A 20,126-nucleotide genomic window follows, 5' to 3' on the forward strand; every position below is an offset into this window, starting at 1 on the left:
AAACAGGCAGCCGCTACTCTGTTCTAGATAATTACTGCCATGCAGAAATGTAGGCCCACTATGACCAGATATCCAGATTGTCCAAGAAAACTTGGATAACTGGAATTGGATATGAAACCACTCAATTTTAACATGTTAGCTTATAGTTTGCAAAAACCTTGAGTCCAACATTTTGGGCCACGTCTTTGAAATTTATGGTCTAGAGATTATAAGAGCAAATGAAGAGGTGCCAAGTGGGCAAATTCAGAGGGAGGAAGGTTCAGGATATACTCTGCACAACTGATGCAGTATTAGAGACACTGGGGATAAAGCTAAGCGATAGGCCTTGGATGAGGCCAACAAGTTTTAGAGGAGCTGCTAGTGATATTATCATCATTATTATCACAACAATAATCATAAATTATAACATTTATATAGGACTATATTTCAGGCACTGTCCTAAGCACTTCATATGTATGAACACATGTAATTTTCCCAACAACCTTATGAGGTTGGTATTATTGTTACTCTCATCTTACAGAGGAAGAAAATAAATCAGTTTAAATAACTTGCCTAAGGCCACATGGCTAAGTACTGGAGCTGAGATTTCAACCGAGATAGGCTACTTTCAGAGTCCATGTTCCTAATCATCCCCGTCACAATTCTAATGCTTGTATCTGTAGGCTTTTAGTTCTGTATCTCTCTGTAACTACATATAAAATATGTTTCCTCCACCTAAGTTCTGAATGGTAACATGTAGATAGGGAAAGACTAAACAATGCTTAAGGTACTCTGTCTAAACACGTATAGAAATGCAAGCATTTTTCCCAAATGAAAATGTTAGCCCCTGCTCTATATAAATTATGTTGGCCTAGCAGGATTCAGTCCTTCTTGTTAAAGGTTTACTTTCTAATGATATTCTTGGCTTCTGCTTACATAAAAACACAAACAAACAGATGCAGAAGTCACACTCTCCGGCATGGAAGTCAAAAGGCATAGACGAATTGGTTGTGCCCTCCAACCAGAGTGGGAACTGTGGCAAACAATTCTTACGCCCATCAAAGATGCAAGGCATGAACTTGTCCTACACACTGTGGCAGCATTATTACAAAAATTCTTTTAAAAATCTGTATAAAAATCCGTAACAACTTGGCTAGCAAAATTACACTTCAAAGCAGCTAGTATGTAAATTAACTTCACATTTCACTTCATTTTAAAACAAGAGAACTTGCTATCATAAATTCAGGGAAACTGGCAATTTTGAGTTGAATACTAAAAAGAAAAGTAAATTTTCACCTTTATATGTGATCTACTATTTTTTCTTCTTCATGAACCCTATCTTCCATTTCAGAATCCAATTCTTTGAGGATAGAATGAGTTCTATCATCATTTTATTCCAGCAGGTCAAACATTGGACCAATATTATAAAAATGCATAGACTTTATTTAGATATAAAAAGCAACAATTTTCAATGCTGTAATTCCCAAATTGGCTTAGAAATCCAAACAAGTAATTTTTAAGTAGAATTTTAAATTCTGTTGGAAAAAACAAAAAACTATGCATACACAGAAGCATAAATACATATTAACAAGTGAATGTAGCAAGATACTAAAATATAATACACGTGTTAGCAATCATTTTGAAGAAAGCACTAAAAATATCAGTACTAGTCCACCTCCCTTTAACATATGCTACAGTCTAAAATATTTATATTTCCTTCTTTCTAGAAAATTATACTGCTCAAACTTTTTTTCATGAAGCAAAAAGGAAAAAGTCTCTCTCAAAATGCTATGCAAATATGCAGAAACCATGACATTATCCCTAGGAGGACGTATATAAATCCTTATAGGTGTGGGCAAGGACTTCATGTCTAAAACACCAAAAGCAATGGCAACAAAAGCCAAAATTGACAAATGGGATCTAATTAAACTGAAGAGCTTCTGCACAGCAAAAGAAACTACCATCAGAGTGAACAGGCAACCTACAGAATGGGAGAAAATTTTTGCAACCTACTCATCTGACAAAGGGCTAATATCCAGCATCTACAATGAACTCCAAGAAATTTACAAGAAAAAAACAAAGAGCCCCATCAAAAAGTGGGCAAAGGACATGAACAGACACTTCTCAAAAGAAGACATTTATGCAGCCAAAAAACACACGAAAAAATGCTCATCATCACTGGCCATCAGAGAAATGCAAATCAAAACCACAATGAGATACCATCTCACACCAGTTAGAATGGCCATCATTAAATAGTCAGGAAACAACAGGTGCTGGAGAGGATGTGGAGAAATAGGAACACTTTTACACTGTTGGTGGGACTGTAAACTAGTTCAACCATTGTGGAAGTCAGTGTGGCGATTCCTCAGGGATCTAGAACTAGAAATATTATTTGACCCAGCCATCCCATTACTGGGTATATACCCAAAGGATTATAAATCATGCTGCTATAAAGACACATGCACACGTATGTTTGTTGCGGCACTATTCACAATAGCAAAGACTTGGAACCAACCCAAATGTCCAACAACGATAGACTGGATTAAGAAAATGTGGCACATATACACCATGGAATACTATGCAGCCATAAAAAATGATGAGTTCATGTCCTTTGTAGGGACATGGATGAAACCGGAAAACATCATTCTCAGTAAACTATCTCAAGGACAAAAAACCAAATACCGCATGTTCTCACTCATAGGTGGGAACTGAACAGTGAGAACTCATGGACACAGGAAGGGGAACGTCACCCTCCGGGGACTGTTGTGGGTTGGGGGGAGGGACAGCATTAGGAGATATACCTAATGCTAAATTACGAGTTAATGGGTGCAGCAAACCAACACGGCACATGGATACATATGTAACAAACCTGCACATTGTGCACATGTACCCTAAAACCTAAAGTATAATAATAAAAAATAAATAAATAAATAAATAAAAAAAACAAGCAACAGTGACACCACCACCAACGGACTCTTTAAGAAAGTACTTTTAAGATTTTAATTGTTCAAAATTGTTTAAGATGAACAGGAAAAGGTAATTTGAAATATATGTAAAGAACAAGAAATTTTACTTGTGGCTAATTCAATTATTTCCTTTGGAAAAGAATAAAGTTCAAATCATATTGCCAATGTCACTATAACTAAAATCTGGCCATTACAAAAGGTCTCCCAAACTGCAGTCAATGGCCTGCTCACTTCAAGTAATACTGGTAATGGCTAAATTTCAGTATAACACCAGAAAAAAAAAACAAAAAAAACCTAGCCTAGAAGTCCACTGAAGTTCACTGTAACGGGATTTAAGCTATAATTAAATTTGATTAGCTTGGTTCAAACCTCAAGTTCAAAAGAATTATCAGCATGAATGGATGAAAAGCCCTTTTGCACAGGCATTTTGAAAATATGAAAAGGGCTGACACAGCAAGCTTCAAAGACTTTAAAAGCAATTGACCCTTCCCAGAGCAAAGGAGAAACGCTAACAGCTGAAACTCAGATGCTGCGTGCAAAGAAAATAAAGTTCCAGATGGTTCAAAAGCCTGGTAATTTATTAAATATTAAATACTATTATTTTTAACTGGATTTTGCCCAGAGATAGCCAAATATGTCATCCATAAAATGTGAAAAAGCAGTACGATACCATCCCCTGAAAAACTGAAGGAAATAAATATTTTCTTTTTCAAAAACTACCCTCATGTGGAAGCTTCTCAAGGAGTTATGGTAACAACCATGATGATATTCAAACAATCAAGACGTTTAATAAAAAACAAAAACATCTATAACCTAAAAATCCAAATCAGTTTATTTCAAGACATGTAACTGTTACTCTATAAACACACACCTCATGCACACATACCCCCCTTGGATCACATTATATTTTCATGCATGAAGAAAGGAGAAAAGTGAAAGAAGCAATAATAAATATGGACTACGGAACTGTGTTAGTGACTGAGGGTTAACATAGTTTTTAGAAGTAGTTAAAAATCAGTATGAAAGGATTATATATACAAAAGTTTGTTTACCAGGCACAGCGGCTCACACTTACACTCCCAGCATTTTTGGAGGCTGAGGTGAGCAGATCACTTGACGCCAGGAGTTCAAGACTAGCCTGGCCAACATAGCAAAACCCAGTCTCTACTAACACAAAAATTAGCCAGGCATGGTGGCATACATCTGTAGTCCCAACTACTCTGGAGGCTGAGACATGAGAATCGCTTGGAACCCAGGAGGCGGAGGTTGCAGTGAGTCGAGATTGTGCCACTGCACCCCAGCCTGGGTGACAGAGGGAGACTTTGCCTTAAAAAAAAAAAAGTTTGTTGTATGTATTCTTTTAAATACATACATGGAAATGGGCGCATACACACGCACATCAAATGAACTATATAAATACACATATAAACAAACATGCAGTAATAAATGTATACATACGTACGTATTTATGTGTACACACACATACACACACACAAACCAACGGTCCCTTTTCAACAAAATAAAGTTAGTTAACTCAGTTTACACACTGAGTTTTTAGATGGCACCTTCAAGTGAGTTTTTATGTTAAAATTTTTCCCTCGTTAGCACACTGTTTCTATGTAATTTGGGATCTGGGGGAGGGCAAAGACTGTTTTTCATGAATTGGAAACAATCTATGCCAAATGAAGCAGGTGTGAGATATCTTAAAGATGAAAGCAATTCTCCAAATAGCAACGTCATCCTGTAATGCTCTCTTGACATGTACAATTTTGCTATTCCTCTTTTTGAGATTTATTACAAAGCACTGTGTTTGTGATCTTTCCTAACACAGATTAGTAGTGTGATTGGTGCTCATTTCTAGCAGCTTTTAGCACTGAGGAAAAAGTCAATTCAACACTGATGTCACTTAAAATGGGTAAGAAATCCAGCCACAGCAGACAGGCTGCTGTGCCCCTTAAATGCTCTTTTCTTAAAACACTTTCTTCGCAAGCAAATTAATTCTTAATGTAATTCTTTTATTCTGAAAACTGTTTATTACAAATCATCAGTTTTGAAATAATTCAAAGTGATCTTCCACCAAAAAAAGAAAACCCCACAAAGAAATAAATCATATTTACTTTTCTGTCCATTAAAAATATGCTGAAGGTGACACAGATGTACATCTCAGAAATTTCTCATTATATTAAAAATTATCCACAATTTATGACAAGGAGCTTTACTAAAGAAAATATTAATTTCACCAGCTTAGTAATAACATCCAACATTTCATTTCCCTCCTGACATACCTACCAAATGGTTTTGGTATTTAAGCTTTTCTTTTTTTCACAACAGAAGAAGAAAACCTGTTAACTGAACTTTGCATCACCTAGTCCAGTGGTTCTCACACTTCAGAATGCATCAGAATCATTCAGACAGTGTATAACACAAATTCTGGGCCTCACCCCCAGTTTCTGATTCAGAAGGTCTCAAGTGGGGACTTAGATTCTGCATTTCTAGCCAAGTTCCTAGGGAATGCAGCTGCTATTTGTGGAGGGACTGTACTTTGGGAACCTATGATCTACTCAGTATTTTCCTTCTTTCCATAATTTGCAAATTTGATAACGAGGAAATGATACGCTATATCCTTTAAAGACAGACAGCCTTTGAGAGCTTAGAATTAAAGAGAAATTGACAAAAAGGAAATCTAATCTAAAGATTAGATTTAAAGATGATGTAGTCTAGGATTCAGCAAACTTTTTCTGTAAAGAGCCAGATAATAAATAGTTTAGGCTTTATAGTCCATACAGTCTCTGTCACAACTACTCAACTCTGCCATTGTTGTGTGGAAGCAGACAGACAACACATAAATGAAAGAAAGTGGCTGGATGCCAATAAAGCTTTATTGCAAAAACAGGCTGTGATCTGGATTAGGCCCACAGGTCATAGTTTACCAACTATTTTTAAAAAGAGGAAATCAATACCCAGAGAGATTAAACAACTTCAAAAGGCACAAGACAGTAAGTGGCAAAAATGCAACTAGACCTTCAGTGTCCTGATGTCTGATGTACTAAGGAAGCTACTGTTATAGTAATATTTTGATAAAGAACAGCCACAAATGGAATGCATTATAAACCCTCATGTAGCTTAATGATCAAAAAGAAAAAATGACTTTACTAAGCAAAAGAGCATCTCAGTTCTAGAATTAATGCCAGACATTTTTTTTTTTTTTTTTTTGAGATGAGTTTCACTGTTGTTGACCAGGCTGGAGGGCAATGGCACAATCTCGGCTCACCGCAACCTCCACCTCCCGCGTTCAAGCAATTCCCCTGCCTCAGCCTCCCAAGTAGCTGGGATTATAGGCACCCACCACCATGCCCAGCTATTTTTTTGTATTTTTAATAGAGATGGGGGTTTCACCATTTTGGCCAGACTGGTTTTGAACTTCTGACCTCAGGTGATCCACCTGCCTCAGCCTCCGAAAGTGCTGGGATTAAAGGCGTGAGCCACCGCACCCGGCTCACGGCCAAACATTCTTATTCCTATTATTACTTATAAATGGGAGGCTTACACCATTGGACGACAATCTGGACTCTTGTCACATGGCTTCCTGCAGCCTATGCTAGGTTGGAGCAGGACCTATGCCAATCAAGCCTTCTGATCAGGGAGTGTGGAAAACAGAATCGAGGACTTCTCAGTTCTTACCCTCTTGGTCCTGCACCTTTCTCATCCCATCTGCCATCCATTTTATGCCATTCATTAAAAAAATTCTTCCTAGTACTAAAATTATGGTTAAGAGCCAAAAGAGGTAGTAAACTATGAAACTTAAGTTAAAAACAATATTTCCATTCAGTCTACAGTTTTATTTTCATTCCAGCGATTAAATAATTATTAAGTTAAATATACTATTTAGCTAATAAAAGTAAAGCAGACAATTATCTTCACCACTTAGATACCTGAAAGTATGTGTACACATACAATACGTACACATATGAACACAAACTCCCTATACTTTCATAGTTGCCAAAGCTTTTACTCTTAAAACTGATTATTTAAATAAGCAATATATTTTAGCAACTAATAAAGTAAATTTTATGTATGGCCTTACAACTATTTTATGCCAGTTTATTTTTAAAAGTGAAGCAAATGCATGCATATCAGGAAAATAAAATAACTTGATCTTAAGTATCTGAGATAAAGTTTTGAACATGTTTGATGTACTCTAAACCATGCATGGAAAAGCATCTGTTATTTACAGATCAAAGCAAACCTGAGTACCCTAAAACAACTAGAGTGAAAAATTCCCAAATTTAATTTCATCCCTGTCCACATGCTTCTTTGAACTAATAATTCAGAGAACTTGTCAGTATGTTGAACTAATTAGCATGCTTAATGCTTGCCAACTTTGATGGCTCCAATTCTTTAAGAAATTTTTTTTAAATTTTCCAAGACGGAGTCTTGCTCTGTCACCCAGGCTGGAATGCAATGGTGCGATCACGGCTCATTGCAACCTCCACCTCCCAGGCTCAAGCTATTCCCCTGCCTCAGCCTCCCGAGTAGCTGGGATTACAGGTGCCTGCCACCACACCCGGCTAATTTTTGCATTTTTATTAGAGAAGGTGTTTCATCATGTTGCTCAGGCTGGTCTCGAACCCCTGACCTCGTGATCCACCCACCTCGGCTTCCCAAAGTGCTGGGATTACAGGCATAAGCCACCGTGCCCAGCCAGGAAATGGAATTTAAAAAATAGTTTTAAAAACAGACACGCAGCCAGGCACAGTGGCTCGCACCTGTAATCCCAGCACTTTGGCAGGCCAAGGCGGGTGGATCACAAGGTCAGGAGTACAAGATCAGCCTGGCCAGCATGGTGAAACCTCGTCTCTATTAAAAAAACAAAAAGTCTTGGGGAGGCCGAGTCGGGCAGATCACAAAGTCAGGAGATCAAGACCATCCTGGCTAACATGGTGAAACCCCGTCTCTACTAAAAATACAAAAAATTAGCTAGGCATGGTGGAGGGCACCTGTAGTCCCAGCTACTCAGGAGGCTGAGGCAAGAGAATGGTGTGAACCCGGGAGGCATAGCTTGCAGTGAGCCGATCGCACCACTGCACTCCAGCCTGGGTGACAGAGCAAGACGCCGTCTCAAAAAAAAAAAAAAAAAATACAAAAAATTAGACGGGTGCGGGGGCGCGCGCCTGTCATCCAAGCTACTCAGGAGGCTGATGCAGGAGAATTGCCTGAACCCAGGAGGCAAAGCTTGCAGTGAGCTGAGATCGCGCCATTGTACTCCAGCCCAGCCAACAGTGCGGGAGTCCGTCTCAAAAAAAAAACACACAAGCAAATTTGAGAAAATGCAAAGGCCATCCAACTTGGCAAGATGACATATATTGAATAATGCCTCAAGACGCCTCAAAACATGAGTGATGCCTGTTTAATATCCTCTGAGTTACAAAATAGGTTGTAAATTGTTTTGGGGTTTTTGATTTGCATGAGATAAATCAACTTTTTTTTTTTCTGTATCCACCCAGTTTTTATGAGATTCAGCATATGCCTAACTTTATTTTAATATAAAGAACAGCAGTAAAGTGTTCTTGATAAGAGATTAACAGCTTATATTTTTTAATTGCAATGAGAGTAAATTCATTTGAGATCTTTTAAATGCAATCCTAAAACTAAGAGCCAAAAGCAAAGTGGATTCTTTACTGTCCACAAATTTGAGCAGCATGGTCATTTTTGCTACAAAGATTTTCCTAACAATTACGTGTGGTAATCAATAAACGACCCATAGTAAATAGGTTACTACATAGTAGACAGAGTGCTAACTAGCTAATTAGATCTTTTTTTTTTTTGTCCTACTGCTACATGGATTTTTTTAAAGCTCTATTTAATGCTGATATTCTAAGACTACTCATTTCTATAATTTATATAAGAACATCACACAGAGCCTTCAAAACAAATTCCACCTTGGCTCGCAATTTTATTTTCTCCCTCTAACTTGAGGAAAGAGTTATGCATTAAATAAATAAATAAATAAATAAATAAATAAATAAATAAATACAAACTACATGATTATCTCAATAGATACAGAAAAGGCTTTCAATAAAATTCAACACCACTTCATGTTAAAAACTCAATAAACGACATGATCGTATATTTAGAAAACCCCATAGTCCCGGCCCAAAAGCTCCTTATGCTGATAAACAACTTCAGCAGAGTCTCAGGATACAAAATCAACGTACAAAAATCACTAGCACTCCTATACACTGGCAAGCCAAGAGACCTATCAGGAATGAACTCCCGTTCACAACTGCCACAAAAAGAACAAAATACCTAGAAATCCAGCTAACCAAGGAGGTGAAAGATACTGCAAGGAGAACTACAAAACACTGCTCAGAGGTATCAGAGATGAAACAAGCAAATGAAAAAACACTCCATGCTCATGGGTAGGAAGAATCAATAACGTGAAAATGGCCACACTGCCCAAAGCAATTTATATAACAGATTCAACCCCACGCCTATTAAATTACCACTGACATTCTTCACGGAACTAGAAAAAAACTATTTTAAAATTCATATGGAACAAAAAAAGAGCCCAGATGGCCAAGGTAATCCTAAGCAAAAAGAACAAAGTTAAAGGCATCACACTCTCAGACTTCAAGCTGTATTACAGGGCTAGAGTAACCAAAACAAAGTAACGTGGTACTGGTACAAAAATAGACACACAGGCAAACAGAACAGAGAGCCCAGAAGTAAGGCCACACACCTACAATCATCTCCTCTTCAGCAATGCTGACAAAAACAAGCAGTGAAGAAAGAAAGGATTTCCTATTCAATAAATGGTGGTGGGACGACTGGCTAGCCAAATGTGTAAGATTGAAACTGGACCCCTTCCTTACACCATATATAAACATTAACTCAAGACGATTAAAAACTTAAATATAAAACCTAAAAATATAAAATCCCTGGAAGACACCTAGGCAATACCATTCCAGACACTGGAACACAAAAAGATTTCATAACAAGGATGCCAAAGGCAACTGAAACAAAAGCAAAAATTGATGGGAACTAATTAAAGAGCTTCTGCACAGCAAAAGAAAGTATCAACGGAGTAAAACAGACAATCTACAGAATGGGAAAAAACTTTCGCAAAATATGAGAAAACCTCAATATCACCCATCATTAGAGAAATGTAAATAAATTAAAACCACAATGATATGCCATCTCACACTTGTGAGAATGGCCATTATTAAAAAGTCAAAAAATAACAGATGCTGGTGAGGTTGGAGAGAAAAAGGAACGCACACACTGTTGGTAGGAATGTAAATTGGTTAAACCATTGTGGAAGACAGTATGGTGATTCCTTAAAGGCCTAAAATCAGAACTACCATTTGACCCAATAACTCCATTACTGAGTATATACCCAAAGGAATATTAATCCTTCTATCATAAAGACACATGCACACGTATGTTCACTGCAGCACTATTAAACAATAGCAGACATGGAATCAACCTATATGCCCATCAATAAAAAACTGGATAAAGAAAATGTGGTACATGTATACCATGAATACTATACAGCCATAAGAAAAAACGGCATCACTTCCTTTGCAGGAAAATGGATGATGCTAGAGGCCACTATCCTTTGCAAACTAATGCAGAAAGAGAAAACCAAATACCACGTTCTCATTTATAATTGGGAGCTAAATGATGAGAACACATAGATCCACAGAGGGGAATAATAGACACTGCGGCCTATTGGACAGTGGAGGCTGGGAGGAGGGAGAGGATCAGGAAAAAAAAAAAAACTAATGGGCACTAGACTTAGTACCTCGGTGGCAAAATAATCTGTACAACAAACCTTCATGACACAAGTTTACCTACACAACAAACGAGTACATGTACCCCTGAACCTAAAGTAAATTTAAATTAAAAAAAAAAAAAAAGAATTAACAAAAATCCCAACTCCAAAGGGGTGTTTGGTGCATATGATTTCATGAAGAAAGTCCAAGCTCAATGTTTTAGTACCATTCAAAGTACAAGTAAAAAATACTCCTTAAAGGCAGTTAAGCACTTTTAAAAATAATGCTTTCCACGCTCGCTTCAGCAGCACATATACTAAAATTGGAACAATACAGAGAAGATTAGCATGGGCCCTGTGCAAGGATGACATGCAAATTCGTGAAGCTTTCCATATTTTTAGAACTTCATGAAGCATACACAAGTATCAATAGCCAAATAGATCAAACAGAAGAAAGGATATCAGAGATTGAAGATCAACTTAATGAAATAAAATGTGAAGACAAGATTAGAGAAAAAAAGAATGAAAAGGAACAAACAAAGCCTCCAAGAAATATGGGACTATGTGAAAAGACCAAACCTACGTTTGACTGGCATACCTCAACGTGATGGGGAAAATGGAACTAAGCTGGAAAACACTCTGCAGGATATTATCCAGGAGAACTTCCCCAACCTAGCAAGACAGGCTAACATTCAAATTCAGGAAATACAGAGAACACCACTAAGATACTCTTCGAGAAAGAGCAACACAATAGTCAAGATTCACAAAGGTTGAAATGAAGGAAAAAATGTTAAGGGCGGCCAGAGAGAAAGGTCGGGTTACCCACAAAGGGAAGCCATCAGACTAACAGCAGGTCTCTCTGCAGAAACCCTACAAACCAGAGGAGAGTGGAGGCCAATATTCAACATTCTTAAAAGAATTTTCAACCCAGAATTTCAAATCCAGCCAAACTAAGCTTCATAAGCAAAGGAGAAATAAAATCCTTTATGGACAAGCAAACGCTAAGAGACTTTGTCACCACCAGGCCTGGCTTACAAGAGCTCCTGAAGGAAGCACTAAATATGGAAAGGAAAAACCAGTACCAGCCACTGCAAAAACATATCAAATTGTAAAGACCATCAACACTATGAAGAAACTGCATCAATTAATAGGTTATTTTGCCTAGCATCATAATGACAGGATCAAATTCACACATAACAATATTAATCTTAAATGTAAAAGGGCTAAATGACCCCAATTAAAAGACACAGACTGGCACACTGGATAAAGAGTGAAGACCCATCAGTGTGCTGTATTCAAGAGACCCATCTCATGTGCAAAGACACACATAGGCTCAAAAGGATGGAGAAATATTTACCAAGCAAATGGAAAGCAAAAAAATATCAGGGGTTGCAATCCTAGTCTCTGATAAAACAGACTTTAAACCAACAAACATAAAAAAAGACAAAGAAGGGCATTATATATTGGTAAAGGGATCAATGCAACAAGAAGAGCTAACTATCCTAAATATATATGCACCCAATACAGGAGCACCGAGATTCATAAAGCAAGCTCTTAGAGACCTACAAACAGACTTAGACTCCCACGCAACAACAGTGGGAGACTTTAACACCCAAATGTCAATATTAGACAGATCAATGAGACAGAAAATTAACAAGGATATTCAGGACTTGAACTCAGCTCTGGACCAAGCGGACCTAATAGACATCTACAGAACTCTCCACCCCAAATCAACAGAATATACATTCTTCTGAGCAACACGTCGCACTTATTCTAAAATTGACCACATAATTGGAAGTAAAACACTTCTCAGCAAATGTAAAAAATTGGAAATCATCATAGTCTCTCAGATCACAGTGCAATCAAATTAGAACTGAGGATTAAGAAACTCATTCAAAACCGCACAACTACATGGAAACTGAACAACCTGCTCCTGAATGACTACTGGGTACATAACGAAATTAAGGGAGAAATAAATAAGTTCTTTGAAACTGATGAAAGCAGAGACACAATGTACCAGAATCTCTGGGACACAGCTAAAGCAGTGTTTAGACGCAAATTTATAGCACTAAACGCCGACAGGAGAAAGCAGGAAAGATCTAAAATAGACACACTAATATCACAATTAAAAGAACTAGAGAAGAGCAAACAAATTCAAAAGCTAGCAGAAGACAAGAAATAACTAAGATCAGAGCAGAAATGAAGGAGACAGAGACACAAAAAACCCTCCAAAAACACAATAAATTTAGGAGCTGATGTTTTGAAAAGATTAACAAAATAGACCACTAGCCAGACAAATGAAGAAGAGAGAAGAATCAAACAGACACAATAAAAAGTGATAAAGGGGATATCACCATTGATCCCACAGAAATACAAACTACCATCAGAGAATACTATAAACACCTCTATGCAAATAAACTAGAAAATGTAGAAGAAATGGATAAATTCCTGGACACATACACCCTCCCAAGACTAAACCAGGAAGAAGTTGAATCTCTGAATAGACCAATAACAGGCTCTGAAATTGAGGCAGTAATTAATAGCCTACCAACCAAAAAAAGCCCAGTACCAGACAGATTCACAGCCGAATTCTGCCAGAGGTACAAAAAGGAGCTGGTACCATTCCTTCTGAAACTATTCCAAAAAACAGAAAAAGAGGGCCTCCTCCCTAATTCATTTTATGAGGCCAACATCATCCTGATACCAAAACCTGGCAGAGACACAACAACAAAAAAAAACTTCAGGCCAATATCCCCGATGAACATGAATGTGAAAATCCTCAATAATATACTGCCAAACCGAATCCAGCAGCCCATCAACAAGCTTATCCACCATGATCAAGTCAGCTTCATCCCTGGGATACAAGCCTGGTTCAACATATGCAAATCAATAAATGTAATCCATCGCATAAACAGAACCATGACAAAAACCACATGATTATCTCAATAGATGCAGAAAAGGCCTTCAATAAAATTCAACATCTCTTCATGCTAAAAACTCTCAATAAACTAGGTATTGATGGGACGTATCTCAAAATATTATGAGCTGTTTATGACAAAACCACAGCCCGTATCATACTGAATGAGCAAAAGCTGGAAGCATTCCCTTTGAAAACTGAAATAAGACAAAAATGCCCTCTCTCACCACTCCTATCCAACAGAGTATTGGAAGTTCTGGCCAAGGCAATCAGACAAGAGAAACAAATAAAGGGTATTCAAATAGGAAGAGAGGAAGTCAAATTGTCTCTGTTTGCAGATGACATAATTGTACGTTTGGAAAACCCCATCGTCTCAGCCCAAAATCTCCTTAAGCTAATAAGCAACTTCAGCAAAGTCTCAGGATACAATATCAATGTGCAAAAATCACAAGCATTCCTATACACCAATAATAGATAAACAGCCAAATCATGAGTGAATTCCCATTCACAATTGCTACAAAGGAAATAAAATACGTAGGACTACAACTTACAAGGGATGTGAAGGACCTCTTCAAGGATAACTACAAACCACTGCTCAAGGAAATAAGAGACGACACAAATAAATGGAAAAACATTCCATGCTCATGGATAAGAAGAATCATTATCGCGAAAATGGCCATACTGCTCAAAGTAATTTATAGATTCAGTGTTATTCCCATCAAGCTACCATTGACTTTCTTCACAGAATTAGAAAAAACTAATTTAAATTTCATATGGAATCAAAAAGGGGCCTGCAAAGCCTAGTCAATCCTAAGCAAAAGAACAAAGCTGGAGGCATCACGCTACCTGACTTCAAACTATACTACAAGGCACAGTAAACCAAAACAGCATGGTACTGGTACCAAAACAGATATACAGACAAATGGGATGGGACAGAGGCCTCAGAAATAATGCCACACATCTACAACCATCTGATCTTTGACAAACCTGAAAAAAGCAATGGGGGAAGGATTCCCTGCTTAGTAAATGGTGTTGGGAAAACTGGCTAGCCATATGCAGAAAACTCAAATTGGACCCCTTCTTTACTCTTTATACAAAAATTAACTGAAGATGGATTAAAGACTTAAACATAAGACCTAAAACCATAAAAACCCTAGAAGAAAACCTAGGCAATACCATTCAGGACATAGGCATGGGCAAACAGTTCATGACTAAAACACCAAAAGCAATGGCAACAAAGCCAAAATTGACAAATGGGATCTAATTAAACTAAAGAGCTTCTGCATGGCAAAAGAAACTATCATCAGAGTGAATAGGCAACCTACAGAATGGGAGAAAATTTTTGTAATCTATCCATCTGACAAACGGTTAATATCCAGAATCTACAAGGAACTTAAATTTACAAGAAAAAAACAAACAACCCCATCAAAAACTGGGCGAAAGATATGAACAGACACTTCTGAAAAGAAGACATTTACATGGCCAACAAACATATGAAAAAATGCTCATCATCACTGGTCATTAGAGAAATGCAAATTAAAACCGCAGTGAGATACCATCTCATGCCAGTTAGAACGACAATCATTAAAAAGTCAGGAAACAACAGATACTGGAGAGAATGTGGAGAAATAGGAATTCTTTTACCCTGTTGGTGGGAGTGTAAATTAGTTCAACCTTTGTGGAAGACAGTGTGCAATTCCTCAAGGATCTAGAACCTGAAATACCATTTGACCCAGCAATCTCATTACTGGGTATATACCCAACAGATTATGTATCATTCTACTATAAAGACACATGCACAAGTATGTTTATTGTGGCACTATTCACAATACCAAACACTTGGAACCAACCTAAATGCCCATCAATGATAGACTGGATAAAGAAAATGTGGCACATATACACCATTGAATACTATGCAGCCATAAAAATGGATGAGTTCATGTCCTTTGCAGGGACATGGATGAAGCTGGAACCCATCATCCTCAGCAAAGTAACACAGGAACAGAAAACCAAACACTGCATGTTCCCACTCATAAGTGGGAGCTGAACAATGAGAACACATTGACACAGAGACGGGAACATCACACACTGGGGCCTGTCAAGGGGTAGGGGATGGCTATAAGGAGGGATAGCATTAGGATAAATACCTAATGTACATGACGGGTTGATGGTTGCAGCAAACCACCATGGCAGGTGTATACCTATGTAATACACCTGCACATTCTGCACATGTATCCCAGAATTTAAAGTTTAATTTTTTAAAAAAATGCTTTCCAATGTCAACATATCAATTCCATTACTCTACCCTTCCTTTTTCTAAGCTGTCTAAAAGGACTGCCCAGAATTCAACTCATTCAGAGACAAGGATTCACTCCTTCATTGTCTATTTGTTCTTATTTTGCCAGTACTCCAACACTTTTAAATATCTAATTATTGAATGTTCAACTACTAATGAACTGCTTTACAAATATCCATGAAATTTCCACACACAAATAGGAGAAGCTATCTAGGGGTAGAATCTCTCTCCTCTGTCCCATTCACACATGGCTAATTCTATAGCTCTGTACCCTCCACTTACTCTATAAATGTTTTCTGGTGAACTAAAAATTACTGGGTCACCACTTCAGTAACAATATTATTCTCAAAACTACAGTAAACGTTTGAGTGATAGTGTACAAAGAAAATTTCTATAATCTGTCCTCTGCATTAAAAACTTCAAATTAATCCCATGATTTTTAGAGTTTCAATTCTAAGAAGGCAGTGCTACAACAAGAAGCAAATAATTTAGGTTCTAGGTTTATTTCAGCACAAAGTAAACAGTAATCTTAGCGACTCCAGATTTCGTATTTTATAGGATACTGTAAGGAAGACAACTCAAAGCAAAGATGCTTTGTGCTTGGATAAAACAAAATACACAGCACCTTTTCCTCCTTCCAGTAGGTGAATGTTGAAATTATTTTTACTACATGATAATGCAACAGCAAGAATTAACAGTATAGTAATTAACAGAATTAACAGTATAGTAATGCAAGAGAAAATAGGCATTTTCAGAAAAAAAGAGACAGAAGAAAAGTGAAAGATACCTAATTATTGAAATATAAAAACAGTGACTACAAAGTCAGTCCTATCACTTTAAAAAAAAAAAGAAAAGGAACAAAGAGATGTTTTAGGAGAGAAAAACCAGAAGACACCTTGAGATTTTTTTTTTTTTTTTGAGACGGAGTCTCGCTCTGTCACCCAGGCTAGAGTGCAGTGGCACGATCTGGGCTGACTGCAAGCTCCGCCTCCTGGGTTCAGGCCACTCTCCTGCCTCAGCCTCCTGAGTAGCTGGGACTACAGGCACCTGCCACCACACCTGGCTAATTTTTTGTATTTTTAGTAGAGATGGGGTTTCTCCGTGTTAGCCAGGATGGTCTCAATCTCCTGACCTCATGATCCGCCCACCTTGGCCTCTCAAAGCACTGGGATTACAGACATGAGCCACCGTGCCCAGCCCACTTTGAGATTTTTTTAAGATAGCCATCGTATCAATTAAAAAAACAAACAGGCCAGGCACAGTGGCTCATGCCTGTAATCCCAGCACTTCAGGAGGCTGTGTTGGGCAGATCACATGAGGCCAGGGGTTCAACACCAGACTGACCAACATGGTGAGACCCCGCCTCTATTAAAAATACAAAAATTAGCCAGGCATGGTGGTGCACACCTGTAATCCCAGCTACTCAGGTGGCGTTTGAATCCAGAAGGGAGGTTGCAGTGAGCTGAGATCACGCCACTGCACCCCAGCCTTGGTGGCAGAGCAACACCCTTGTCTCGAGAAAAATAAAATAAAATAAACGAAAGGAAAGGTCTCAGAAAATCAAAACATCATCTTTCAAGACTGGGATATTGAAAAATATGAAAACAAGCACCCAAATAAAGAAAAACAAAGACATTGCTTGGAACCTACATATACAGGTTCCTTAATATATATATTTCTTCCAGATACAGACCCATACAAATCTGGCCAATGGATTTTTTTAAAAGATGCAAAAGCATTTCAGTGAGGAAAAAAAAAATAATCTTTTCAACAAATGCTGTTAGAACTGGACATCTATATATGCAAAAAACAAACCTTGAGCTAAACCTCACCCCTTAAATAAAAATCAACTCAAAATGGATCATAGATGTAATTGTAAAACCTAAAGCTATAAAACTTTTAGAAGAAAACATGGGAGAAAACCTTAATGACTTAGAGTTAGGCAGAGTTCCTAGAGATGATATCCAAAGTACAACTCATAAAAGAAAAAATGAATTGAACTTTACCAAAATTTAAAACTTTAACTTTGCAAATAATACTGTTTAGAGAAATTACAAGTTACAGATTATTAGAAAATACTGCAAATCACCTAAGAGTAAAGGATGAGCATCCCAAATATATAAAGAACTTTCAAAACTCCAAAAGAAACCATATGATTAAAAATGAGCAAAAGACTGAATAGATACTTCACGATAAAAAGATGCAAGGATGGCAAATAAGCATACGAAAAGATGTTCAACGTCATTAGCCATTAGGGAATTGAAAATTAAAACCACTATGAGAAAGAGCATCAACTCCTGGGAGTAGTTTGTTGGTCTTCCCTGCATTATTTCCCCTCTACTAAGGGCAGGGTGGTTGTTTCTGTGATTAGCTCCCAGAAGGGCAACGTGGTTCGTTCCAGGCCTCAGAAACACCAGAACACATCTGGCTTCAAAAATAACAAGTTTTGGGCCAGGCGTGGTGGCTCATGCCTGTAATCCCAGCACTTTGGGAGGCCAAGGCAGGCAGATCACTTGAGGTCAGGAGCTGGAGATCAGCGTGACTAACAGGGTAAAACCCCATCTCTACTAAAAATACAAAAATTAGCCAGGAGTGCTGGTGGGCACCTGTAGTCCCAGCTACTCAGGAGGCTGAAGCTGAAGAATCAGTTGAACCCAGGAGGCAGAGGTTGCAGTGAGCCAAGACTGCACCACTGCACTCCAGCCTGGGTGACAGAGCGAGACTCTGTCTCAAAAAAAAAAAAAAAAAGCACAAAAAAAAACCCAAGTTTTGAACCTGGGAGAAGGAGTTTGCAGTGAGCTGAGATCATGGCACTACACTCCAGCCTGGGTGACAAAGCAAGACTCTGTCTCAAAACAAAACAAAACAAACACCAAGTTTGGTAAGTGTTCAGACCAAGAAAATAAATGCAAAATTTCATGATGGAATATGTCAACTCTGTAAAGAAGTTCCTGAATGGCATGCATTAATAAAATTTAAGAAACACAAACCATTATCAAAACCTAAAAAAAGTGTTAAATGTTTATAAAAGTCAGTGAAGGATTCTTATCACATCATGTGCCTATGAATGTGAAGTCTGCACAAAATGTAGAAACGAAGAAGTCACTATTATTCTGTTTAATAAAGAACCAGAAAAAAAAATTACTGAAAATTAAGTTCTAACCACAGAAGAAGCTGCAGAAAAAGTTAAACTGATGATTTAGATTTTGATATTGATTTAGATGACAAAGAAGAGTGAATTAATATCAATATATTAAAAGTCAATTTGAGAATGTGAAATTCTGACCAACTTTTGACTTCCAATTTTCACAAAAAAATACTGTGAAATCATGAGAAAATTTTTTAAAAAGCTATTGAAAATAGGCAAAATTTACACATGGACAATATAAATCATGTATGATATTTTAACAATTATAAAATTTTCATCCATCATGTTTTTGGATTTTTTTTTTTTTTTTTTTTTTTTTGCTTTTGTTTGTTTTGAGAAAGGGTCTCGCTGTTACCCAGGGCTCCAACTCCTGGGCTCAAGTTTTCTTATAACAATTTTTTAAGTTGCATATGCTAGAATATCTGCCAAAATGAGTATGAGGATATCATACTGCAATTCATGGGGATTATTTAAAAGAATTTATTACCTAGTATTATCAAACTAAACAAGATTCAGAATTGATGGCTGTATTAAGAACTACCTTATGTAAAACTAAGATGATGTTATATTGGCAGCCTCAAAAATTGGTCCTCAGTAAGTGCCTTTGATAAATTTAGGTCAAGTAAACGACTCACACAGCAAAAATCCCCTTACTTCGCTTGTTACAAAGCAAATGCAGGGTTTTTTTAAAAAAATAACAATAATGTTTAACAAGTAGATAGCAATCTTTCTTTGAAAGTATTTTTATATACCTCATTACATTGTGTTTACCTTTTTTCTCCTGTGAAATATGTGTATCAAAAATGCATAGTATTCATATGGATTGTTTAATAGATAATTATAAAGGAAAGCTCACACATTTACTCAGGTAAAGAAATGACCAGCACCAGAAGACCCTCACTAGGCTCTTCCTCAGCAAAAGTTCATCCTTCTTCCCAGAGTTGGTACTATTCTTAATTGTGGTATTTTCTTATCATTTTACTACCCATATTTGTACTCCAAAACCATATAAATTAGCTTTAATCTGATTTTTAACTCTTTCCTAT

At 37.3% G+C, this 20,126-nt stretch overlaps 1 protein-coding gene, 1 non-coding gene and 1 pseudogene across 7 annotated transcripts in view; 2 read left to right on the plus strand and 1 right to left on the minus strand.

Moving 5' to 3' along the window:
* SLC25A26 (solute carrier family 25 member 26) overlaps positions 1-20,126 on the minus strand; it is a 164,657-nt gene that overhangs the window by 81,113 nt on the left and 63,418 nt on the right. The window lies entirely within an intron of this gene.
* LOC105738796 lies at positions 959-19,170 on the plus strand (annotated as a pseudogene).
* Positions 11,017-11,119, plus strand: LOC115832236. The gene has a single exon (XR_004027662.1). It is a non-coding gene; the product is annotated as a U6 spliceosomal RNA (small nuclear RNA).

Source organism: Nomascus leucogenys, chromosome 21 (genome assembly GCF_006542625.1).
Source record: "Nomascus leucogenys isolate Asia chromosome 21, Asia_NLE_v1, whole genome shotgun sequence".
In the NCBI taxonomy this organism is placed as follows: Eukaryota; Metazoa; Chordata; class Mammalia; order Primates; family Hylobatidae; genus Nomascus; species Nomascus leucogenys.